Consider the following 26,560-nt stretch of genomic DNA (forward strand, 5'->3'; position numbering starts at 1 on the left):
CCCTGACTGAGGCAAGACCCTCCCGTGTATTTTCCTCAAGGCCCTGGGAAGTATGAGGTTTTCTGGGCCAGCCGGGGTTACCAGGCAGTATCCATGCTTTGTGTGAGCACCGGGTTCTGTTCTCTCTGATCTTTGTGGGGAGGTCTTTCTGTGGACTTGAGAAGTTTCCTCACGCACATGCGCTTGTCAGTACCTAGCTGAATACTCAAGGGGATCATCTGCAGATCCCCAGAGTTCCCTATGTTCTGTGCAACTCTCTTTCCTCTGATTCTCTGTCCTGCACACTCCTCCTGCCTAGGTTTTCCAGGACTCTCAACAAGGTTTTCTCCTCTTGGGGAGTCTACCATGCTTGTCTGTGCCGTGGCCTGGAAACAGGATGCAGTCAGTTGGGGCAATTTTAGCGCTCACCTCTTTCATTTCCTATCTCTTAGGGATCACTTTATGTCCGTTGTCCAAAGTCTTGAACAATTTTTTTGGTCCTTTTAAAATTTGAGCTGGAACATTGACTCTTCTTCAGAAGTGGAAGTGCTGAATACCATTATTTACTGATACAAAGAATTATTTTGCTTAACGTGGATAGTGTCTCCATCTTTTGTTGATTTGGGGAAAGTCTGGGTTTTCACAGTCGGGTTTTCTCCTGAGGTAACCCATGGCCACCATGAGGGAAATGTCTGGTCTTCAGGAGCAGAGTACCAGGGCTGGCTCAAGAGGATTCTGTGGTGGGGCTCTGCTGTGAGTGGTGGGAACACTTTGCCTTGAACTCCAAAATGCAAGCCAGATGGTACACGATTTGCTCAGAATTTCCCAATCCTCCCCTAGTTTGGCCAAATGGTTGCACAGCGGCCAGGGTGCTGGCCACGGAGAAATGGAGGTGTGTCTGGCATGCTTTCTGCTGCCCTCTGCCTTGTCAGAGTAATAGCTTCAGCCCCTGTCCACATATTACAGGCTCCATAAAGCAGGCTCGATGACACAGTTATGTTAGCTTGCTGACACGTAAAGACAGCCGACCCTGGGATTAATCAGCTCCGAGCTGGGCTCTCTGGGCACAATGGCTGTCCCGAGTAACATTTGACAGCATGTCTGCCTTGGGTATTACACGGACAGAAGCCATTTCTGTTCCTGGGAGAGTTTTCCATCCTGCACTTACGAGTTTTTATGGGTTTGTGGTGACATTTCCATTTTAATTTGCTAATTATTATTGGTGAAATTGAGAGGCAACTCCAGATTTATTACATTTCACAGTCTGTTGTATTCCATGTATAGCTGTGAATCTTAACAGTCAGGAGGGCAACCTGCCCAGCACAGCGAACATTAACCCGCTCAGCACCAGGGGAGTACCGACTGCTCAGCACCCGGGCACACACGGGGAGCAAGTTGGCAGCTGCTGACATTCACCTCCACCCTCCTTCCTGGGGCCAGACAGCTTCTTGGAGGACCAGCCACAGTGCAGAGAGAGCCCGGGGCCTTCAGGTGTTCTCGCCTCACGGGGCCCCCAGCCTGGTCTCCCTCCATCCCTTGCCAGCATTTCTAGGCACTGCCCGGGAGCTCCACGCAGACAACACAGGCTGGACACGATTCTCCGTAGCACACGAAGTATGCCCAGGAAAGCCTTTCCCATGGCTCCACTGTGACTGGTGTTTGCAACTATGAATACCACTCAATTTTCCTCTGGCATTAGATTTCTTGACTTAGTGTGAGGTGCACACACACCCACTTTTTTTTATGGTTGGTGCTATTTTTTCAATATTTTTATTCATCTCTTTTTAATTTTTTTATACCACCGTCTTTCCCCCACCTACGTGTGCTCCATCCTTGTTTACTACGTGACGCTTCCCTCCTAGATGACAAACTCTTTGAGGACAGAAATGATGCCCGCTCCTCATCCCCCTTCCCCGTTGCACAAAACTGGGCCGATAGGAACTGTGGATGTTTCGATAATTAGTAATTTGGTTCATACATTTGCTGAAATGTTTACAACATAGAAACCTTGGAAATAAATGACCAACCACAGACAAGGGCTTTAGTAAATTATAGTGCTTGAAGAAACGGAATGGTGATTAAAAATTAAGCTTAGGAACCCATAATAGTATGGGGAAAAACTTCTACCTTCACGTTAAGTGAAAGGCAGGGTTAACTACAGGTAACCTATGATCCTAACTATTTGAGTATATTATTATTTTGTTTTTCATTTAAACCCGACCTGTTCCAAAAAGAATTTTGGCAAAGAATAAGGCAAATATTTTTATGGTTATACAGATCTAAAAAAACAGCTCAGAAAACCGTCCATTTTCTCCCTAATGGAGTGGCATCTGGTAAAAAGCAGTGCGCTTTGTTTAGGAGAAGTCCTCCCCGTCCATGTAATGAGGTGATATTGGGGTTCTCCGTTTCCCCGAGGGGGCTGTCTATGAAGACAGGTTTTGAAATCCTTTGTCTGACTAGACAACAAACCACACACATCTCTACTTAAGCCCTTGTGATGAACAGGGTCTGTGTCCCCATGAGGTCTCTGAGAGCATGCAGGGTGTCCTCACCATGCCTGTGGATGCCCATGAATGCTCCGTCAGAGAGAAGAGGCTGGAAACTCCCAGGTGCAAGGGCAGTTTAGGCCAGGCATCTGATTCTTGGCTGAGCCGCTTGAAGGCAGCGGTGGTCCCATCCGGTCAGATCTGTGGGCACCGAGAGCCCTGCTGAAGGACCCTCTGCCACCTGTGCCTTACGCCTGCTCTGTCTGTGGTGATGATGCTGGAACACCCACCTTCCAGACATCTGAGGAACTCGGCTCTCAGGCCAGAGGTGGGGAACACAGTCTTGATTGAGAATATTGAAAACCACAGGGGAGATTTTGTTTTGGGGTGGGGGGTGGGAGGCCCTTGCTAAACCTCCCCAGTGACTTGGGAGAGGGGACGCAGTTCCTAAAAGCTGGGGAGCTCTGGCTTTGACACTGGGCTCAGACATGAGTGTTTAATGGGGTTTTAGAGCTGGCAGAGGCTGTGGGTGGGCTGCTGGCTCTGCAACCGGACTCTGTCTCCTCATCTCCCCGATTGGGCTCTTACAGGGGAAGGAATGAAATCGAACCGACTTACACTGAAGCCAGGGTTATTTAGTTCATACACCATCTTACTCATGGGGACCCTGCCCCCTGGGTTCCCCTGGTCGCTCTGTACCCGTCTCTGGGACACCCATGGCCCCTATAACTGCAAAGCAGTTTCTTTCCCTTGAAAGAAATCCAGTGTTTTTCTCAAGAGGACATCCTGCTCCTTCCTGCGTGGACCCCCTTATCAAAGCCTCTACAGCTGGGCAGAAAACTGTAAGTTGATTTAGAGCTCTTTCATGAGGTTTCCAATACACTGTAAGCTAGATTTAGGTGCCAGGCACTCAAACACCTGTATGGCAGGTGTTTTCATAGATTTCTTGCTCCGTGGAGCATGACTCTTTAGCGGACACCAGGTATCAGGACTGCAGCTATCCTGGGGGCCGTGAGGATGCTGAGGGACCATTGTCCCCTGTTGGGGGTTACTATGTGCACCTGTGGTTGGCCGTCCTATGCACCATCACATAAAAGCAACAGGTGGTCTGGAGTACCTCAATGCATATCCCAGGACTCATCTGTTACTTTGCCTTGGCCAGACAGACGCGGGCTGCCCCCTTCCACTCTGGACAGGGTGAGGGGACTGAGTTGTGTGGACCACAGGCTGTGATGGTTGAGAACAGATCCCTGGGCTGCAGCATGCCACTCCAGCCACCTGCTGATGGATTGAGAGCTAATGGCATTGCAATATGCAGCATCGAGGAGTGCTAGGGAGTGGGAAGCAATGATTTGAGACCAGAGCACAGAAATTAGTTTCGGGGAGCCTGGGCTAGCAGGTGAAAGAATCCAATCTGTCTGCAAGACCTCTCTGTTCTCCCTTCGAGACTGACCCCGAGTCCCCTGCTTCCCACACTTGGGCAGCTCCCACTGGGTCCAGGCCACCTCTGTCCAAGCCTGTTCTCAATGCAGCCAAAGGACTCCTTAAAGACCCAATCAGGTCATGTCATGTCCTCTGAATCCTCCAGGGGTTCCCTGTAGTTGGCTGAATAGTGTACAAAAATGTGTGTCCACGTTCTGCGTGGAGCACTGGGTGTTATGCACAAACAATGAATCATGGAACACTACACCACGAACTAATGATGTAATGTATGGTCATTAACATAACAATAAAAAATTTGAAGAAAAAAAATGTGTGTCCACCTGCAACCTCAGAATGTGGCTTTATTTGGAAATAGGGTCTTTGCAGATGTAATGAGTTAAAGATAGAGATGCAATCGTACTGGAGTCGAGCATGCCATAAATCCAGTGGCGAGTGTCCTTGTGAGGACAGAGACAGACAAGAGAGCACCACGTGAAGGTGCTCAAGGAACACCAAGGGCCGCCACAACCGTCAGGAGTGAGGACACAGGGCCCCGGGATGGGGATGGTGTCCCTACCAACACCACCATTTTGGAATCCTGGCCTCCAGAATGACGAGAGAATACATTTCTGTTATTTTAAGCCACTTAGTTGGTGGCCCTGAATTTTAGCAGCCACAGGAAGTGCATAAAGTCTCCAGCAGCTGACTTAGAGAAAAGCCCACGTGTTGGTGGTCTCTAGACCCCACGCTGTAACCTCTGGCAGCTCCCAGAGTCATCTCTCAGCCTTCTCTGCTGTCACCCACTGTCCCAGCCCTTGTCCCTCCAGCCCTCAGGCATCCCTGCCCTGCAGGGCCTCTGCACCGATAGATCTTCTGCCTGCAATCCTGTTGTCTGTGTCTCCACCACCTGCAAGTACTTGCCCAAATGGTGCCTTCTCAAGGACCCCACCCGGCCATCCTGTTCCCGGTTTCTCTCTCTTTGCCCAAGCACCCTTGAGCCGCCTTGGTGTCATTCATGTTTCCCAAAGCATCCAGCATGCCATACATTTTATGTGATGGTCTGTCTGTCCCTGATGGAATGTGGGCACCAGGAGGGCAGGAGGAGCTCAGCAGGTATGTGATGAATGCATGAGACGAAGACCCCCCCCCCCCCCCCCCGGAGCTGGACGGCTGCCCCGCATGCTTTTGAACCCAGGCCGGACCCAACATGGATGTCAACCCCGCATTCAGTCTGAGTCCAGCCCTGCCCCCCTTGAGCTGGTGCTTCCTACCATGGGGGGACAGTTTCTTGGCCTGAAGAGCCGGGGTGCCATGCAAACATTTCAGGAGCAGCACTAATGCATTTCAATGGTACGTGTTACAGCTGACCCCACAACAACGTCGGGTCTGGGGCACTGACCACCCCACCCAGTCAAAAATCCAGTATGACTCCTGACTCCCCAAAACCTAACGACTACTAACCTCCTGTTGACCGGAAGTCTTACTGATACCATAAACAGTCGATTAACACATATTTTGTGTGTTATATGTATTATCTACTACATTCTCACAATAAAGTAAGCCAGGGGAAAGAATGCTAGTAAGAACATCGTGAGGACAAGAAAACACATTTATAGTACTGGGCTGTATTTATTGAAAAAAATCCATATATAACTGGGCCTGCCAGTTCCAACTTGTGTTTTTTGAAGGTCAACCACACACACACACACACACACACACACACACACACACACACATGCACACACACAGAGTTAGTGTATACAGTGAGATTACGAATCCATTTATAGTAAGGTCCATATACATGTAATACACACATGAGGCTTCCATCTGAAGAACAAGATGTGGGTATAGGGTGAATGTGGGCAGCTGACCATCTCCTGGGGTCTGAAGCTGCTTCTGTTCTGGGTCCCAATTTGCCCATTTTATGGATGCCTTCTCTTCCTCTTTCTGCCTCCAGGGCACCAAGGCATCTCCCACAGGTACATGAGCAAATGTGTTAGCAGCTATCCTGTGAATGAGATTTGCTGCATGCACCCCAGCTGGGGGCATCTCCCCTGCACTTCTCCCACGGAACCCAGAGCCAGTGCTGTGCCCAGCGGGACCCTACACAGTTGAGCTGCGGGCTCTGCAGGCGCTGGGGTGAGGAAATGCCCCGAACAAGAAAGAAGTGAGGAAAACCCTCTACAACAAACTGGCTACCAGGTCTTGATCTTGCTGTGGCTTCACGCGGGCAGAGCAGAGAGGCCGCCAAGGCCAATGTCTAAGGACTATGTGGTCGTTTTCTAGTTTGTGGGCCACCCGGCTCCTTGCTCTCCTTCTACCAGAGTCTTTATTGGCCACTTCACTGCTCATCAGTGTTGCTGTTATGGCAGGGTCTGGGGGATTGGAGAGGACAGAGCCATCCCAGCTGATGCTCGCTGGAGGCTCAGCGGGCAGGACGTGGGCAACAGAGGCTCCCTTGGAAGCTGTTCTCACCCAGATCATCTTCAGCTCCTGAAACTGGCTACAGAGGAAGCAAAGCCCATGGCAGCGACCAGCATGAAGAGGCCCAGGGACATTTTCATGTCACTCCTTCAGAGGCTGGAGAGAGCTGTCGGCTCCTGGCCTATTTTTCTCTGGTCTCAAAAGTCACCTCTGTCTCACTGCTGTTGCTGGTACTAGGGAATACTGTCCCATAACATTTATCAGATGTCCAAACACTTATTATGTGCAAGCACTGTACGTATACTTTCTCATCTGGGCCTCCTTGTGGCCTTCACCTGTTAGATGCTGAAGCTGAGAAGAAGGGGAGTGAGGAATTGCTTGGGGTCATGCAGGTAGTGAGGTGGTCAGTGATGACCCTATAATTAGACCCCGAGCAGCCCGGGTCCCAGAGCCTGTGCTCCTGACCTTGGAGACATGGTGATCTTCACTGGCAGTTTCTCACTGGGCAGTAGTCTTTTCCTATCCTTTCTCAGGTACCCGCTTTCCGTGGAGAGAGGTAACAGGTTGTTAGGTCCTGCCTGCAACCACTGTCCTGGTTGTGGGGGGATCTCAACAGCTACTGTATGCCAAAGGCTTCACAGGTATGCCTTGCTCAGTCCCCACAGTGACTGCAAGCTACCCAAAGCAGGGCCTTTCCCCCCACCTTAATCCTGCCATTCCTTGGCGTGGAGGATCTCCTAATATTTAGCGCATGTTCACTTCTGTTACAACTCCCGCTCACTGCTGAGGAACTTGGGGCTCGTGTCACAGCTGTGGTGTGGCCTCTCCCAGACCCAGTGGGTTGTCTGTGGGCCCGCAGTCACTCCTGACCAATCCCCCATCACAAAGAGGCTGCTAGATTCTCTCTTCTCAGTGACACTTGGCCGAGAAACAGATTTATCTTTTCCCAGGTGGCACAGCCTGGCTGACCATCAAGCATTATTCCTTCCTAATATCTTTTACCACCATTTATTTGGTGGTTTGATGGGCAAAAAGATTCCTGGTCCATACCTTTAATATAACAAGGGCATTAGGGATGCGTAATGGAGGTGGAAATCACTTTCTAATACATAAAACATAAATACAGCAAAAGTGCACAGATGAGCTATCACTCTTCCTTCTTTTCATGGTCAATAAAAGAAAAAACCCCAATCTTTCCTCATTAATTTGGACCGGGATGAAACTGTGAGGTTGCTGATTTTTCAAAGTACTTTCTGCAAAATAATGAGGCTGTTTATTAACATCCAGAAGGCGAGGGAGGGCTTGTGGCTATGACAGTTTCTATAGTAACAGCAAGGGCACAGCTGGTGAAATCTATGCCACCCCCTCCCCCACTCCTTAATTGCATGGAGTGGGCCTGGGGACCCCGGTCTAGGTGATGAGGTCACTTGACGTTGTGTCCCCTTGCTTGATCTTCAGGTAGAATGCAGAGAATTTTAGGGTTTGGTAAAGTAGCATTTGATAAGGAGGGACGTGGGTTCTATGCTTGTAAATAGCGTGTGATGTCTTAAAATCATGGTTATTTGTGTGTAGCCTGTCTGTAAAGAAGGCTAGAAGCAGATTCTTGAATACCACTTCACACCCACCATGATGCCTACAATCAAAAGACAGACAATAGCAAGTGTTGGTGAGGGTGTGAAGATATTAGAGCCCTCTCGCGTGGCTGGCAGGCGTGGAGAATGGCGCGGCTCCTTTGGAAAACAGTCTGGCAGCTCCTCAAAAGGTTAATCATGGAGTTGCCATACGACCGGGCAATTCCACTTCTAAGTAGTAGCAGAGAGAGATGAAAGCATATGTCCACACGAAAGCTTGTGCAAGCATGTCCACAGCCGCATAATTGGTGATAGCCCCAAAGTGGAAACAACCTGCATGTCCGTCAACTGACAAATGGATAAAGAAGATGTGGTCTATCCACATGACAGGATATTATTCAGCCATAGAAAGGAATGAAGCTCTGATACTCGCTACAACATGGATGAAACTTGGAAATATGATGCTAGGTGGAAGAAGCCTGTCACAAAAGACCACGTATTGCATTAGTGTCCACAAACTAGTGCCTTAAACAACAGAAATTTATTCCCTCACATTTCCGGAGGCCAAAAGTCCGAAATCAAGGTGCCGGCAGAGCTGGTTCCTTTAGAGGGTTAGGAGGGAGAATCTGTTCCATGCTCTTTTCCTGGCTTCTGGTGGGTTTGCTGGCTCTCTTTGGCATTCTTCATCTTGTAGACAGTCTTCTCCCTGTGTGTGTCTTTGTCCAAATTTTCCTTTTTCATAAGGAGAGAACTTATACTGGACTAGGCAGCCACCCTGCTCCAGTATGATCTCATCTTAACTAATTACATGTGCAATGACCCTTTTTCCGAGTAATATCACATTATGAGATACTGTGAATTAGGACTTCAACATAGGACATTTGGGGGGACACATCCCATAACAGCTTTCATTTATAAGAAATGTCCAGAATATGCAAATCCACAGAGATGGAAAGTAGCCTAGTAGTTGCCTGGCTGGAGTGGTTGGGAAGAGTGACTGCTAATGTGGGTAGGGGGTTTCTTTTAGGGGTGATGAATATGTCCTAAACTTGATTGTGGTGTTGGCTGTGCAACTCTGTCAATGCACTAAAAGCACCGAGTTGTACAATTTAAACTGATGAATTGTATCGTATATGAATTCTACATCAATAAAGCTATTAGAAAGAGATCCTTGAACATCTGAGAGAAGTGTTTTCTTTCCAGATTTCTGCCTGGCAGACTTTCCTCATTGCTGCCTTGACCAGTGCCCACACAGCCTGTTTCAACCTCCCTGGGTGCCCTGGCCACACTGTTCCCACTCCTTGTCCTTTCTCTGTCCTGATCATCCTCAAGGGAGTAGTCAAATCCCACCCCTCTCCCAAAGCCTTTCCTGATGACCAGTTTGCCCTGAGTCCTTTCTTCTCTGAGTTTCTACAGCACATGACTTTGGTTCTTGAGTCTCGGTGGGTTACCTGCCTTATTCTCTGGTTGTTTATGAGTCCCTCACCTTTCTGACTAGATTGCACATTGCTTTGGGGCAACAACTGTGGGTCCTTCACCGGTAGCCCCTGTGGTGCTTAGGTAAGACCGGGGCACGTACACCTTTAATAATTTGATAATTTGACTCTTTAATCACACTGAAGATAAAACATCCCTGGCCCTGACTCCTGGCCCAGGAGAGTGGTTATATACAAGAGCATGTAACTTGCTTGCTCATGACTCATTGAGCCATGGTGTAAACTGCTCATAGTTGCTGTGAGCCAGCCCACTTCTACTCAGAGAAGTCCCTCTTTTTTGGAGGTAGCTCCTAGCTCCCTGAAGACCTGAAGCCCCATATACTGTGGTCTGGGCTAGCCCTGGGGCTGTCATTCCGAATATAAGAGAACAATATATCCTCCATCCTTCACAGTCTGCTCCTTGAGAACATATGGTCAGGGAACTAACTTTGTTATGTCGCTTTGTCTCTATTTCCTTCTTTGCTCGGGGGTCCCTGGAACCTCCATCTTTTTCCATACAACTTAAATTTCTATCTTGATTTCAGTTGACTAATAGAAAATATCAACTTAGTGTATGATTCATTTGCATCTTAATTCCCAGTTCCAAAAGCTTGGAAAAGCTTTCTAGTTCAAGGTCTTGGGCATTCTAGTGGAATGTCTTCCAAGAGATGGCATTTCAGGCAGGAAGGAAGAGTTAGTTGGAGACACAGAATGCTTTACATTACTTTTAATTATTAGGCTGGAGAGATCTCATTGTCAGTGTTTCCTCTCTTGAAACCCTTTCTGCCAATTTCCAATCATTTTTCTGTATCAGAAGTGGGATTTCCCCCCCCCCCCCAAATATTTCCTGAACTTTAAAATATAAAGCAGATAAAAAGTGGACTCCTGGTCAGGATGACAACTGTAAGTATATACTTCAAGTGCAGACCAAAATCTGACAAAATATAAAAATGGGAAAGTCACAGAGGCATAGCCATCATAGTAAGAGATGTTAAGACATATTTCTCAATAGTCGATAGAACAAGCAGACAAAATAATCTGTCAGGATATGGAAGATCTGAACAACACAATTAATCAAATTGACCTAATTGACATAAATAAAACACTGCACCCAACAAAGACAGAATGTGCTTTCTTTTCACTCGAATAAATGCACATGAGTCATTTGCCCAAATTGACTGTACAGTAGCTCATAAAGCAAGGCTTAATAATTTTCAAAGGATTGAAATAATTCAGAGAATGTTCTCTGACCACAGTGCAATTAAGCTAGAAATCAATAGTAAAAAGATAACTAGAAAATCTCCAACTGCTTAGTAATTAAGCCACACACTTCTAAGTAACTTGTGGTTCAAGAAAGAAATCACAATGGAAATTCAGAAATTAGAAAATATTTTTAACTAAATGATGATGAAGACACATCATATTATACTTGTAGATTATAACTAAAGTAGTACTTAGAGAGAAATTTATAGCCTTATATAGAAAAGAAGAAAGGCTGAAAAATCAATAACCTCAGCTCTCATTTTAAGAAGCAAGAAAAAGAAAATCAAGCCAACTCCTAAGAAAATAGAAGGGAAGGAATTATAAAGAGAAAAACATAAATAAATGTAATAGAAAGCAAGTGTACAATAGAGAATACCAATGGAGCCAAAAGTAGATTATCTGAGAAAATCAATAAGACTGATAAACTCCTAATAAAACTAATCAAGAACAAAAGAGAGCAAACACATTACCAATATAAAGAATGAAAAAGGGAAAAGGAACAATTCTGTAGATATTGCCAACATTATATAGAGAATAAGATAATATTATGGACATATATCTGCTAAAGATCTTGTATATCAAATATATAATGAATTCTTACAACTCAATAGTAATAAAGAAAAGAACCCAATTAAATATGGGCAAAAGATTTGAACTGACATCTGAACTGACAAGATGATATGCCAATGGCAAATATGCACACAGGAAGATGTTCAACATCATTAGACACAAAAATTAAAACTGATGAAATAGTACTACTACATACCCACCAGACTGGCTAAAATGAAAAAAGACTCTCCATACCAAGAGTTGGCAAGGATGGGTAGTAAATCTAACACAGAAATATTAACTCTAAGCAGACCATGACAAGTTAGGTACAAATACTATCATCCACTGATCAAGCACCAAAAAATAATACAAAGAAGTATAGCCAAAAATCCAACAGAAAAATTTAAAATGAAAAAAAAACCCCACAAAACAGTAAAATAGTGCAGAAGGCAGAAAATAAGAAGAAATTAATAAGAAACATAGGAGGCAAAGTAAATAATAACATTGTTGAGTTAAATTCATCCATATCAATAATAACATTAAATGTAATGGTTAAATATATCAAATAAAAGGCAGAGATTGTTAGATTGGATAAAAATATAATGCCCAGTTATATATTATTTACAAGAAATCCACTTTAAATATACAGGTATAAGTAGGTCAGAAGCAAAATGATAGAAAAATATATTTCATGCAAAAACCAATGAAGAGAAAGCTGGAGTGGCTATACTAACACGAGACAAAGTAAACTTCAAAACTAGGAATACTTTCAGGAATAAAGAGAGTGCATAATCATAAAGGGGCTCATTCACCAAGAAGACCTGATAATTCTAAGTGACTACTCACATTACAATAAATCTTCAAAATACAGGGGAACAAAAACACAGAACTGAAAGGAAAAATAGAACAACCCACAGTTATACTTAGGCACTTCAACCCTCTTCTCTTGGCAATAGAGAAAACAAATAGAAAATCAATAAGAATACAGAAGACCCAAGAAACACTTTCAACCAATATGACCTAGTGATATTTGCAGAACGTTGTACTCAAAAGCAGTAGAATTCACATTTTTAGTAAGGGTTTCTGAAACATTCATTAAGATAAACCCTATTTTATGGAAAAATGTAATAGATTTCAAAGACTTAAGAGTTGAAATAATAGAAATTATCTTCTCTGATCATGAATATTTAAACTAAAAATCAATAAAAGAAGGATATCTGGAAAAATCTTGGAAATTAAACATGTATTTCTAAATAAACCTTTGAGGTTGAAAAAGAAGCCAAAAAAGAAATAAGAAAATATTTCAAATTGAGTAAAACTAAGAATACAATGTATCAAAAATTTGTGAAATGCAGCTAAAGCAGAGCTGAGAGGAAATTTCAAGCATGAAAATTAATTAAATATTAAAAATTAATCCATTAATTCAACATTTAGTTAATTATATTAGGTTAATGAAAGGCTTTACATTAATAACCTAAACTTTCACTCTAAGAAAATAGAAAAAAAGAGCAAATTAAGTGGAAAACCATAGGTGGAGGGAAACAATAAAGAAAATAAAACAAGAAAGAGAAAATAAAAAAGTAATATAAAACAGCAATGAAACTAAAAGTTGTTTTTATTTAAAAGATGAGTAAAATTGATAAAATTCAAGTCAGACTACACAAGATTAATAGTGAAAAGACACCAGTTGCCAGCATCATGAATGTGAGTAGAATCACTGAAGACACTACAATCATTGAAAGATAATAAGGGAATATTACAAACAACTTTATGCCCATAAATTTGACAATTTAGATAAAAATGGGTCAATTCCCCGAAGGACACAAACTCCCTAATTTCACTCAGGAAGAAATAACTTGAAGAGTTGCATGTCTGTTAAAGAAATTGAATTTGTGGTTAAAAATCTTGTTGTAGAACTCTAGGCCTGGTCGGTGTGATAGGTGAATTATGCAATATGTTTAAATAAAAATTAATACAAACTCATCCAGAAAACAGAAGAGGAGGGAATATTTCTCAACTTAGACCCATACTGCTTGATTTCAAGATTTGCTATAAAGTGAAAGTAGTCAATACAATGTAGTGCTCATCAGCGGAGAAGTATTTATTACTGAGAAGTATTCCAATGTATGGATATGCCACAATTTGTCCATTCACCTATTAATGGATACTTAATGAAATACTTAATAAAAAGAATAGTACAGAGTGTCCAGAAATAGATCCACATGAATATGGCCAGTTGATTTTTACAAAGGTGCAAAGACAAGTCAAAGGAGAAAGGAGTGTCTTTTTAATTAATGATGCTAGAACATCAAAAAACCCCAAATCAGAACCCATTCTTTTCTTCTTATAATTCCTAAATGTAAACCTAAAACCTTAAAAATTCTAGAACAAAGCTGTTCAATATCCATGCTTTCCAGTATGGGAGCCACCAGACACATGTAGCTATTGGGCATTTGAAATGTGGCTAATGTGACTGAAGAACTAAATTTTAAATTTTACTTAAATTTAAATTGATTTAAATTTAAATAATCCCATCTACTTAGTGGCTACCATATTAGACAACTAGACAATGGTGAAAATTTTGTGTCATTGGACTAAACAAAAGTTCCTCAAATATGACATTAAAAGTATGATCCCTACAAGAAAAAGTGGGTAATTTGTGTTTTATCAAAACTAGAAACTTCTCTAAGAAAGACTTCTAAGAGTGGTGCCTGGGTGGCTCAGTTGGTTCAATGGCTGCCTTCAGCTCAGGTCATGATCCCAGGGTCCTGAGATTGAGTCCCATGTTAGGCTCCCTGCTTGGCAGGGAGCCTGCTTCTCCTTCTCCCCTGCTTGTGCTCTCTAGCTCTCTCTCTGTCTCTCAAATAAATAAGTAAAATCATTTTAAAAAAAGAAAGGCTTTTAAGAGAATGAAAAGATAAGCCACAGACTGGGAGAAAATATTTGCAAATCACATATCTAACAAATGACTTGTATTCAGAATATGTAGAGAATTCTCAAACTCAGTCAAAAGAAAACATCTCAATAAAAAATGGGCAAAAGATGTGAACAGACGCTTCATCAGAGAATATATGTGGAAAGCAAACAAACACACAAAATAGGCTCAACATCACTAGTTGTGATCAGAAATGCAATTTAAAACCACAATGAGGTACCACTACATATCTTCTAGAAAGTTAACCATTCTTAAAAGGAAAAAAACCCCAATCTGACAATACCAAGTGTTGCCAGGGATACAGAGCAACTGGAACTCTCACATATTACTGGTGGCAGGAATGCAAAATGGTACTGATTGCTTTGAAAAATATTTTGGCAGTTTATCATAAAGTTAAGTATAAATTCATTATATGACCCAGCCGTTCCACTCTTGGTATTTACCCAGCAGAAATGAAACTATATGTTCACAAAACATGCATACAAGACTGTCCATATCAGTTTGGTTTGTACTAGCTCCAAATTGGAAACAGTTTAAGTATCCATTAATAGGTGAATGGACAAATTGTGGCATATCCATACACTGGAATACTTCTCAGCAATAAAAAAGATAAACTACTGATACAGGCAACAACATATTTGAATCTCAAAAATATCATGCTAACCAAGAGTCCATGCTAATTCTATTTATATGAAATTTAAAAACTGGCAAAAATAATCTGTGTGGTGAGAGAAAGTATACCTATAGTTGCCTGTTGGGGTGAGAAAATTGTGGTGACAGGGATTGATTGACAGGGGCACAAGAGAACTTTCTAAGATGATCTATCTAAATATTCATCTTGATCGCTTTATTGTTTTAAATGTATACCTTGATTGAGGTGTTGACAACATTGGCATATATACTTGTAAAAAGTTATTGAATTTTGGACTTAAGATCTGGGAAAAATACTAAATTTAAATTTTTCTTTGATTAAAAAAATGAGAGGAATATCTATTTGATTTGAAATGATCTCCAGACTAAATTGTTAAATGGAAAAACATCAAGGTGTGAACCCATGTACATTTTTGTTATTTTTGAATAAAACTGATAGAAATGATTACCTCCTTAAAAAAATGACTATCTCTTAAGGGACAGATGGAAGACAGAAGAGGTGACAAGATGGAAATTATACTTTTCTGAATTGATCTTGTTCTATACCTTCTGCTTAGGCATTATGTATAAAACTAAGCTCATAAATAAGTTTAGAAATACCAAAAGAAATGAAAATTGGAAAAAGGGGAAAAAACACTGCACAATACAGCATTTACAACATACATAGTGAATAATACTGTGTCATATACTTGGAAGTTGCTAAGACAGTAGATCTCTCACCAATAAGAAATGGTAATTACATGATATGCTGGAGGTGGAAGCTAACACTGTGGTGGTAATCATGTTGCAATATCAGAGCATCAAATCCACACATTGTATGCCTTAAATGTACACAATGGTCTGTGTCAATTACATCTCAGTAGAGCTGGGAAGAAATTACATAGTGGAAATCATTATCTCATGTTACTGTAGAATATAGTACTGTGGTCATATATCCTTACCTGATACACTGGTTCACTTGAAGTACAAGTAGTGCTGCCAAGAAATCTTAAATTTCATTTTGAAGGTTGTATTATTTTTGGTAATACTGGTATTACTCTTTAAAAAATATTATATGAGAAAATAAAGCAAGTTCATAAATTATGTTCATATTTTTTAAGGTCCAAGATTTTTAGTTTTAAAAAAAAAGATACCATGACGAAATCAAAGAAATTATATAAAATCCATATACGGGTAAGTTTGAATTGGAAATATCAGTATGATCTTATGATATCTTTGGATTTTATAAAATGCAAGGGTTGGTGCTACCCAGTAAAAATGCCCAGAAGCAAAAAGCATCCTAAGCACCAGGATTATGGTCTTTATATTCCATTCCTCATGAACAGGTACCAGGGTCTGAGAAAAAAAGTCTGATTCCAGTTCTGGGGCAGGAAATATACAAGATGAGCGTGTCCTAGGGCAGGGGGTTGTTCCCCAAAGCTGGGAAGCTATCAAAAACTATTGGGGTTCTATCAAAGAACATAGGCACCAGCATGACAGGACTCCCATTGTTCAAAGATGGGACAATTTGAGCATAAAAAATAATGATTGCAATGTGTGGAATATATAAAGCACCGTAAGTTTATAATGATATTACAAGGAGAGGAAGTAGAGTCAGACAAAACAGGAGGTTAGAGATGAGTGGGGAAGGTTGGGGGAGAAGGACAGTTCATTGGCAGCCATTGGGAGTATGAAATTTGTACTCTGAAAATGAGCAATGAAAGGCAAATAATGAAGCATTTATCCTTCCTTTTCTAGGAGAATTATATAGCCTTGGCTGATGAGATGAAGTTAAAAGAAGAATCTTAGAAAGGGGAACCCTCTTACACTACTGGTGGGAATGCAAGCTGGTACAGCCACTCTGGAAAACAGTATGGAGGTTCAAAAAGTTAAAAATAGAGCTACCCTACAACCCAGCAATTGCACTACTGGGTCTTTACCCCAAAGATACAAATGTAGTGATCCGAAGGGGCACCTGCACCCCAATATTTATAGCAGCAATGTCCACAGTAGCCAAACTATGGAAAGAGCCCAGATGTCCATCGGCAGATGAATGAATAAAGAAGATGTGGTGTATATACATACAATGGAATATTATGCAGCCATCAAAAATGTGAAACCTTGCCATTTGCAAGGACGTGGATGGAATTAAAGGATATTATGTGAAGCAAAAATGAGTCAGTCAGAGAAAGACAATTATCATATGATTTCACTCATGTGTGAAATTTAAGAAACAAAACAGGATCATAGGGGAAGGGAGGGAAAAATAAAACAAGATGAAAGCAGAGAGGGAGACAAACCCTAAGAGACTCTTAATCTCAGGAAACAAACTGAGGGTGGCTAGAGGGGAGGTGGGTGGGGGCACGGGGTAACTGGGTGATGGGCATGAAGGAGGGCACGTGATGGAATGAGCACTGGGTGTTAGATGTAACCGATGAATCACTGAACTCTACCTCTGAGACTAAGAATACACTATATGTTGATTAACTGAATTAAAATTTAAAAAAATAAATAAAATGCTTGCATTGTATAGGGCTCAACATTTTGAGAACTCCCCTCCCCCCCAAAAGAATCTTGGCCAATAAATTGGGGAAGTCTCGTTAGGAGCAGAAAATAACCAGTTTTCATCCCCCAGGGGAATAACTGATTCAGGTGAAGATGGTCAATGGTTGGGGCCCCATTGGGTGAAAGGCAGAGAAAGGTCAGGGACTTGCCCCAGGTCACACAGCTAATGTGGTCAGCCTGGCTCTAGTGACCACAGTTGTAACCATCATACTATGTTCCCTCATAAGATGGTAACAGCGGTTAAAATTATTCACTTATTCAAGAAGTGCCCCCGGTGCCTTGAAACTGTTTCAGATGCACCTGTGAACACAACACACACAGTTCCTGCTCTCCCAGCGATCACATTCTCTGGTGTTGGAAAGTGTGGGTTTTAGAAGCCACGTCAGCATCCAGCTTCTTTCAGAAGCTCCTTTGGTTGGACCTTGGCGGGAAAGTCTGCCTTGCAATCTCAAGATTCTCTTCAGTGAAAGCGGTGCCGGAATTGCTCCTGATTATCAAGACTGAAGTTGGACAGCCGTCAGGTTTTAAGGATGCATTTAAGCCACCTCCAGCGTGGCAGCATCTCTTGCATCCATGCCAACCAGCTATTTTTCTGTGACGAGAGGGAGCCGGACCCTTGCCCCGCGCTAGTACAGCCCGGCCTGCGGGCGCGTCCAGTGGGCTAGCCTTGGAGCAGCCCCTCCAGTCAAGGACATGAGACTTTGTTCCAAGTCTTCCCCAGGAAGGAGGTAACCCGTCAGCCAGGAAACAGGCTGCTGGTCTCTGAGGTGTGAAACTTTCCATTTAACACCTTGGCGAATGTGTTGATTATTCATTATATCTCAAAATAGTTCAAATGTAATTACAATGAAATTTTGTATCATCATTTTTGGAACACTTGAATGAATTCTGAGTGCGTCCCGGGCTGCAGTTTGAAAACCCATTTATATGCCTCCTGGGATGCCCTTCTCACTCGGCCTTGGGTTATGGTTACGGATTCTGAGTTACTCCAGGGGTAGGATCGTAGTCCCAAACTAGAGCTTAGCCAAGTTCCAGGGCCCTTGTTACAAGCTTAGTAAGTATCTGAGAAATAAATAAATGAATGAATGTATGACTCCTTCAAGGACAAAGAATTGTCATTCTTCTGGCTTTCGGGGGACTCGGCATAGGACATGCAGGTGATAAGGAATCAAGTGAATGAATGAATGGAGAGGGTCCTTGCCTCCTGGTGTCCTTACAACATGCATCCCTGTTAGGGAAGGGAGCTGGTCCTATCACCCATGTCACCAGGGGCTGAGCATTAGAACACCAGCCCACACTGCATCCCTGGCTGCCCACCTCCTAAAGGAGCCAGTCCCCACCAGAAGTTTCCATGCCCAACCCGCTGGGCCTTTGAGCTGAAGACTGAATTTAGAAGAAGCGATTTTGGGGTTCTGTTGCTTTTCTGAGGTGAGGGTCTCCTGGGGAGGAAGGCTCATGACTGGTGGGGTCTGGGAAGAGAGAGGGCATGGGGCAGGGGGCCCCCCTCTCCTGGGCCCACGTGGAATCCACCAGCCCTGGGAGGTCTTTCCTTTGACAGATTCCCCTGAAACGATTGGACTTGTCAGGACCCATCAAGGAAGGCTGGTTTCAGGCAGTGAATTGAATTTGCAAGCAAGATAATCAGTTATTGATTAGAAGGGGACGACCCATGACTCCTGCCTGCTTCTGAGGAAATGAACTTCTCTTTCTGGAATATTTACTGGTGGGAGTGAAGCAGTGATCACTTCTGCCAAGATAGTCAAGAGTCAAGCTTTGCAGAAGTGATGTCGAGGGAGACACATCCCTGATATTTACGTGGGTGAAATGGGGTTAAACATGCTCTTGGGGCCACGGGCGGCTCCGTCACACCCCCCGTGGGAGGGAAGTTTGGCACTGAAGCCCCAGGTATATGGATTCCCCACCTCTTACAGGTGCGGCTGCTTCGGGTAGGAAGTCTTCTGGACGCAGGTGAGGGGGGCAGCTCCACCCTGCCCCTCCAGCCTGCTCTCCTCATCCCCAGCATCTCCGGTCCTTTAGAGCCTCACAGGGCCCCACACTTGACACCTCTGGACCCCAGATGTCCATGGAGGGTCTCGACCCCTAAGCCAGGACCAGGGCTCCACCACGATCCCTGAGAAACCCCAATTCTCAGATGCCATTGACTGTAGGGGGCACCATCGACTTACCAACAGCTTCCTGGGAGAGAACGGGAGGCCCCATTGTATTTAGCATTTATCATAATTATAAATGTGTCCCAATTCCAGACAAGCTAAAAAGAGGAAAAAAAGCATGTCTTGGAGTCAGGGAAATGTGGTGTTGTTATTTTCATTGTTCACATTATTAATTTGTTTACATCTCACTTTGCACCCAAAGGGTTTGCTGTGGGGAGCGGGGATGGCTGCTTCCATGTCCTTCTGATGCGTGTTGGCTGAGAGGCGCTCAGCCGGGGAGGCTCAGGCAGCGTGCACATGTGAGCTGGGCCTGGCGCCATATCCAGCCTGAGACCCGCAAGGCCCGCCGGACCTCCTCCAGCCCAGCGCAGGGTCTGTAGGACCAGGGAGCACACGCATCTGCCGCCGGTGCACTGCCCCCAATTTAGCTCATGCTCTGGGCCCAGGCGTTTCCGGCCCTAAGGCCCTGAGCCTGTTTCTAGGGCGCCCCCGAGTCCATCCTCCCAAGACAAAAGAGGGGGAGCAAGGGGCTGCTGAGTGTGACCAGAGCTTGGTCTGGGGTGCTTTTCCTGCACAGCATGGATGGGAGAGATGGGGGTGGTCTGGGGGCAGGGCCAGGGTCTAGGCCAGCTCTCCTGTGCTGCCGTGCCCATTCTGACACTTCCCTTCAAGGGGTGGGGAATTCTAAACTTGAGCCTGGCCTTCTGGGTCATCGGGAAGTCTATTTGCCAAGCTGGGAGGCCAGAACATGTCTCATCGAAGCTTGCTGGCCTGACACTATGTGGGCCTCTGTTTGTACGCTTGCCCTCAGCCTGCAGAAATTTGGGGGCCTCGTCTTTACCAGTAAGCGAAGGAATGAAACCAGCTCTCACGGCACACGCGCGGCTTTCCCGGGCTCTGTGGCCGAGACTGGCCACGGCAGCCCTGTCTGTCTGTGCATCAGGCAGGTCGAAGTCCAATCTTAGGAGCTTTCTGACTCAAAGTCCAGTCCTTCCTTTCTGGATGGCCCGTAAGGGGCCCAGTCTTGGCAGGAATATGCTCCCATGTGACATTTTCCGGGGCGGCTTCATCTTTGCCCCGTAGGACTTTGGGGAAAGTTTGCTGAGCTCACAAGCCCCTCCTTCCCGGGAGGCTTTATGCTGAGGGCTGATTACAGCACAGACGCCCGTTCTCCATTCTGTGCGGAGAAGGTTTTGTGTCTTGGCTTTCTGAAGCGATGCTGCCTTCTCTTTATTCCTGGCCACGTCCTATGGAAAGGGCAAGGAAGTTCTACGATTGGATCCCAGGCTGGCCGGAGACCCGGGCGGAATGGTATTCGTGTTTATTCTGCAGGGAGCCCTTTCTGTCTGCAAATATTAACTAATCCTTGGCTTCACTTAGAGGGAGACTCGGTGAGTTGGACAGACGTGGGGGCCTGAGTCAGGAGCAGAATCCAAGAGCGGCATCAAAGGTTCTCCGGGGAGCCGGATCAACATACACAGCTAATCCCTGGGCCTCTGATCATCCCTCGGCTCATCAGAGTGTGGCCTCTGGTCCCTGGAATGCCCAGGAACTGGGGATTTTGCCTCATTAATTTTCTGGTCACCTTGGGGTTGGCTGGGGGAAAGGAACTCCTCCTCTTTGCAGATTTTGTTGTGGGAAATCACTGAGCACGATTCCCTTCCTTGTCTCGGGAAGCCGGCTGCAGGGCCGAGATGGAGTCGGGGGGGGGGGGTGGTGGTGGTGGTGGTGCTCAGGTCCTCCTTCCGGAAGCAGCTGAAGGTGTAGGGGATTAGGCTGCTTCCCTTCTGGCCCCAGGACATACCCCGTGGCTCTTTCATGTTTCAAACAATCCCTCCGGCATGAGTTAGCTGTTCTTGTCACCTCTGTCACCCCAAAAGCAGGATGGGGTGAATGACTCCCCGGTAAAAGACTCCAGAATGTTGCCGGCTGTCCCCTGCAATTCAAGCTGCGCTGGGTTTTCATGTCTGTTTTGATTTCTTTCCCATCCTTGTGAATGATGGTGAGGGGGAGAGAAGATATGTCAAGCGGTTGCTGCCAACTGGATGTGGGGGAAGGGAGGCTGGGGGGGTGCTCCCTAAGCTGAGTGTGTAGCGGGGCCGCTGCCTGGGGCTGAATCGTGTGCCCCAAATGTTCATATGGTGAAGTCCCAACCCCAGGGCCTCAGAATGCAACTATATTTGGAGACAGGGTCTTTAGAGAGGTGATTAAGTTAAAAGGAGGCCATTGGGTCCTAATCCAATCTGACGGGTGTCCTTATAAGAAGAAAAAGGGCTGCTCTCAGAGGAAAGGTCATGCGAGGACAATGAGGAGACTGTCTTCTGCACACCAAGGGGCGCGGTCTCCTAGGACACTGACCCTGCCCACACCTTGATCTTGCACTCCAGAACTATGAGAAAACACATTTCTCGTTTGAGCCACCCATCCTGGAGGATTTCGTTTTGCCACCCTGAGCACCCTGACGCAGGCGCCCCGGGCTCGATGTAGTGCCGTGGGCTGTCCTCCAGCACCTCTGTCCTGGGGTAAGCAGCTTCCGCTGTCTGTGCCCAGCACCTTTCTTCCCACGGGGGCTGCACCTGCTCCCGGGGGATGTCCACACTGGCCCTGCCAAGCCTTCGGCAGCTGGCCCAGCCGGAACGCTAAGTTCTGAGTGGCTGTGGGTCAACTGCTCATTTTTCTCTGCTAATAGAACCCCATTGGAGAGCCACGGGCTGGGAGAGCTGCCTTAGACGATTTCCCGTTCTACGAATGCTAATATTCCAACCAACTGGCCTCAAGTGAGAAATCCGTAATTAACTGAAAGAAGATCACTTTTAAATCATCCCCAGGCACCAATTTTGGAGACCAGCTCCTGGGCTGGATGGGCTTCGGGTTTGGCCCAGGGCGGCCATCCTTATTTTCTTAACGAATAGGAGAGGACATGTAGCCAGGGCAAGGAAATGTGTCCATTTGAGTTTTTTAAGGGACAGAATAAATATGTGTCCAAATTTCTGCTGGTAGAATTCTCTGGAAGAAGAAACCACTACATCTATGACGTAACAGAGAATGACTCGGGTTTCACCTGAGTGTCTTCTTCTGCAACTGTGAATGGAGGGACCACAGTGGACCCCATTTCAGGTCCCATCACGTTTTCCAAATGCTGGGTGCTATATAAAGTTTGCTGAAAATACGTCCAGACAGACCTAGGCTTGTGGGAGCAGGATGTCTGGGAATACACTCTCCCGTGTTCCTGGTCTCGTTGGCAGCTGGTGGCAGGGTCTGGAGACCGGGATTTCAGCCCCCGTGGTCACAGTGCTCCTTCCCTATGGCTGCTGTAGCCTGGTGAATCGAGTCTTACAGGGGCCAAAATCGAGGTGTTGGCAGGGTTCTTTCCTTCCAGAAGCTACAGGGAAGAGTGTCTCCGGCTTCTTCCAGCTTCTGGGGGCCATCGGCAACCCCTGGCTGGTGGCCACATCACTCCAATCTGTCTCTGTGGCCACTTCGCCTCCCCCTCTCCCGTGTCAAATGCACCCCCCCGTCTCCTTCTTGTAAGGACACCTGTGATGGCATTTCATGTTCCCCTAGAATTCAGGATCACCTCCCTATCTCCTGGAGATCCTTAACTTAATCCCAGCTGCAAGGTCCCTTTGGCCATGTGAGGTCACAGGTTCTACTTCACCCTGACTGGCCATCCCAGCCCCATCCCCAGGGTGACACCACACACAGGGGTCTGCCGTCCCCTCTGTACCTCCCGGGATTGCAGGTCTCACTCCCACCTGCCTGCCCCATGCTTGTCCTTCTGCAAAGCCTCCTCGTCTGCCACACTGAAGCTCAAAGGTTTCTTCCTGCTCTTAACTGTTGTTTTTTTTCAGTTGAGGTGAATTCCACAAAACATAAAGTCACCCATTTGGAGTGGGACACAATAGTGGCATTTAGCACATTCACGGTGTTGTGCAGACACCACCTCTGTCTAGTCCCTAGGCATTCTCAGCCTTCCAAGGAGACCCCATCCCCATGAGCAGCCGCTGCCCTTCCCCTGCCCCAGGTAAACACGGCTTTCTGTCTACAGAGTTACCTACTCTGCACATTTCATAGACATGGACCCAGACAGTGAGTGAGCTTTTGCATCTGGCATCTGTCAGTGAGCATCGTATTTTCAAGGAGCCTCCGTGATGTAGAGTGTGACCATGCTCCATTCCTTTTCACGGCCAAGTAATAGTCCCTCGTGTGGCTCCCACTTTGGTTCATTCCATCTGCTGAGGGGCACCTGGGCTGTTTCCTCCTCTTGGTTACCTTAGCTCGTGTCGCTGTGAGCATTTCTGTATGGGTACTGGTCTGAGACCCTGTTGTTAGTGCTTTGGGGGGTGAAATTTCTGGGTCACATGAAAATTCTACGTTTGCTTTTTTGAGGAACTGCCAAACCTGCTTTTAGTTTTTGTATTTTCTTCTGTTGTGGGTGTTTCTTTTGATTTTCTTCAACCCAAAGGGAGGAGCAGAGGGGAGGATGCTCTTTTGGGGGGGTCAGTGGAAGTCACCCCCACTTGCCACCAGGCTCTGCTCTGGTTGGTGTCTGCTCCCTGGTAGTGTGGGGCTTGGGTCATCGGTGTCTGTGACTGGCTCATGCACGCAGGGACCTGGGTATTTTGGGGCATTTGCTCTTGATGACAGCAGGGTTCGTGGGGGAGGGCGACTTCTTAATACTGGGGAGAAGCCATACTTACAGCTGGACCTCCAGGAACATGAGACAGCTCGTGCATCTGACAGCACAACCCTGGAGTCCTGGGGAGAGTCTGTTGGGGCCAGGCATTTGCTCTCCGATGGCAATTTCAGAGGGTCTCCTGGCTGGGCTTTGTGGGTTTGGCTCCATCTTGTAGAAGTGAATTATGTTTTTGTTCCTCGCCGTTCAACTTCATAACCCTGGGAGTGAACCGTGGATGCTCTGTCTCTGTCACCGCAAACAGCACCAATTCATAACGGTGACAGGGGATTATGGCTTTGCCTCTATTTCTCACTCCCTCCCCCCTCTCTTTTTCTTCCTTCTTCCTGCCCCAACCAGGATTTCCTAAATGTTCCTTTCAGGCTGTCCCCTTTGGAGGCGCTGCTCACATTCACCATGACTGGCATTTTAAAGGCATTTAAAACCCCATTAGCGTTCCCGGTCACCCTAAAGGGATCAGCCACCAGGCCCCCCCCTCGCCAGAACAACAGTGGTAGCCCCCACCCCTCATGTGTAACCTCACACCTGTCCTGCCACCATCCCCACCTATTCCTTCCCACACAGAGAAATGCAACACGATGCCATTTTAGCAAAACCAACTAACATTTAAAAGTGAATATCTCTGCATGTGGTGTTTTTGTCTATGAGTAGATGAACATCAAGACCATAACAGAGGGATATGCAGGGCATGCGAGGGTCTTTGCAGTGGGATGAGATGGGAGGTGAGGAAGAGAATGGGGGCAGAGACACACAGAGACAGAGAACTCCCACTTACGAACTGACCCCCAAGCAGGTGTTAATGCAGCAACCTCACACGTCTGCCCTGATGTTGGTAAAGTTCATTGCCCTCAGACAGAGTGGGAAACACTCCCTGTGCAGCATGTACCATGGAGGACCCCGAACCCCAGAGCTGAACTTGAATTATGGCCTTGGCCACACAGGTTGGAACCATCATAGGTGACCTTAGGGGAGGAGGTGTGTAGGTACTAGACACACCCTCTGTTCATTCAGCATGTGCCTTCACTCAGATCGCTTGGAAGTTCGAACCCTCTGACTCTCCACCAGCTGTTCTGTCCAGTTGTTCAGGCGGCTGTGGTGCTCACAGCCCAGGGAACCCCACGCCAGCCTCGTCCTCAGGTGGACTTTATGTTGGCTGCTTATGGCAACAACATGCGCGGTGCTTACGGTGGGCCAGGCTCTGTTCCAGGCTCTGTAGATATAAATATATGTATGCAGGTGCACATATATACTGTATATATAGTATTAGTTTCCTATTGCTGCTATAACAAAGCACCACAAAGGCAGTAGCTTCAAACAATACAAACTGATTCTTTTGCAGTTCTGGAGGCCGGATGTCTGAAAGTACGGTGTCAGCCTAGAGCTGCTTCTGCAGGCACTGAAGGAAAATGTTTCCTTGCCCTTCTTAGTCTTTAGAGGCTACTGATCTCCTTGGCTTGGGCCTCCTTGCTCCGTCATTTGAATGTGCCAACAGAGCATCTTCAAGTCTCCCCTGCTCTTTGCCTCTGACCTGCTTCTGTCATCACAGTTTCTCTGATTTGTTCTGCCAGCCTTCATCCTGATGATAGCAGTGAGCCCCCCTGGATAATTGAGGATAATCTCCCCATCTTAGGATCCTTAACATTTCATGTCTGTGAAGTTCCTTCCTGCCACGTGAGGTCTCATGTCCACTGGCTGCATGGATGAGGACATGGATATCTCTGGAGGCCATTACTGAGTCTGACACACACATATGTGTATTGATAGAAATAGATATCTACCTTTCTGTCTTCCTAAATTTGCAATAATGTATACTTTAAAAACAGGTACCATTAGTCTTGCTGTGTTATAAACAGGGAACCCGTGGCACAGAGAATTTGAGCAACTTTCCCAAGGACATCCAGCAGGCAAGGGTGAGACCAAGATTTCTGACCCCAGGTGCTGCCTCTGGGGTCCAGGCTCTAAGCCACTTCTTTTCTAGACTCTTCCAGGGAAAATATTAATAGAAATCAAGGCTGAGTACTAATCATCTATCAAACAACTTCAGGTGTTACTGGAAATGCAAGAGACGTGAAAGGCAGAAACTTCTGGATAAGTTGCTTGCAAGGCAGCTGAGGAAAAAAGCCCAGCCCAGTAGAAGGTGAGAGAATGTTCAGATGTGAGGAAGATACAGGGTTTCCTCCATCAGATGCTTTAGTTTTGGGAAAGTTCTCATGGGCGATGACCTCATGCGCATGAGGTTCTGATGTAGCAAGGATCAGAGTGTGGACGAGCCCAGATTACACCAAGTTTCCCCAAAGTGGATCCTTTCATGAAACAAAGAACGATTTGGGCGGAGCAAGATGGCAGAGGAGTAGGAGACCTGGATTTCGTCTGGTCTCAGGAATTCAGCTGAAT

Source organism: Callorhinus ursinus, unplaced genomic scaffold, assembly GCF_003265705.2.
Source record: "Callorhinus ursinus isolate GAN/ISIS: 27379988/994484 unplaced genomic scaffold, GSC_fseal_2.0 scaffold18, whole genome shotgun sequence".
NCBI classification, from domain to species: domain Eukaryota; kingdom Metazoa; phylum Chordata; class Mammalia; order Carnivora; family Otariidae; genus Callorhinus; species Callorhinus ursinus.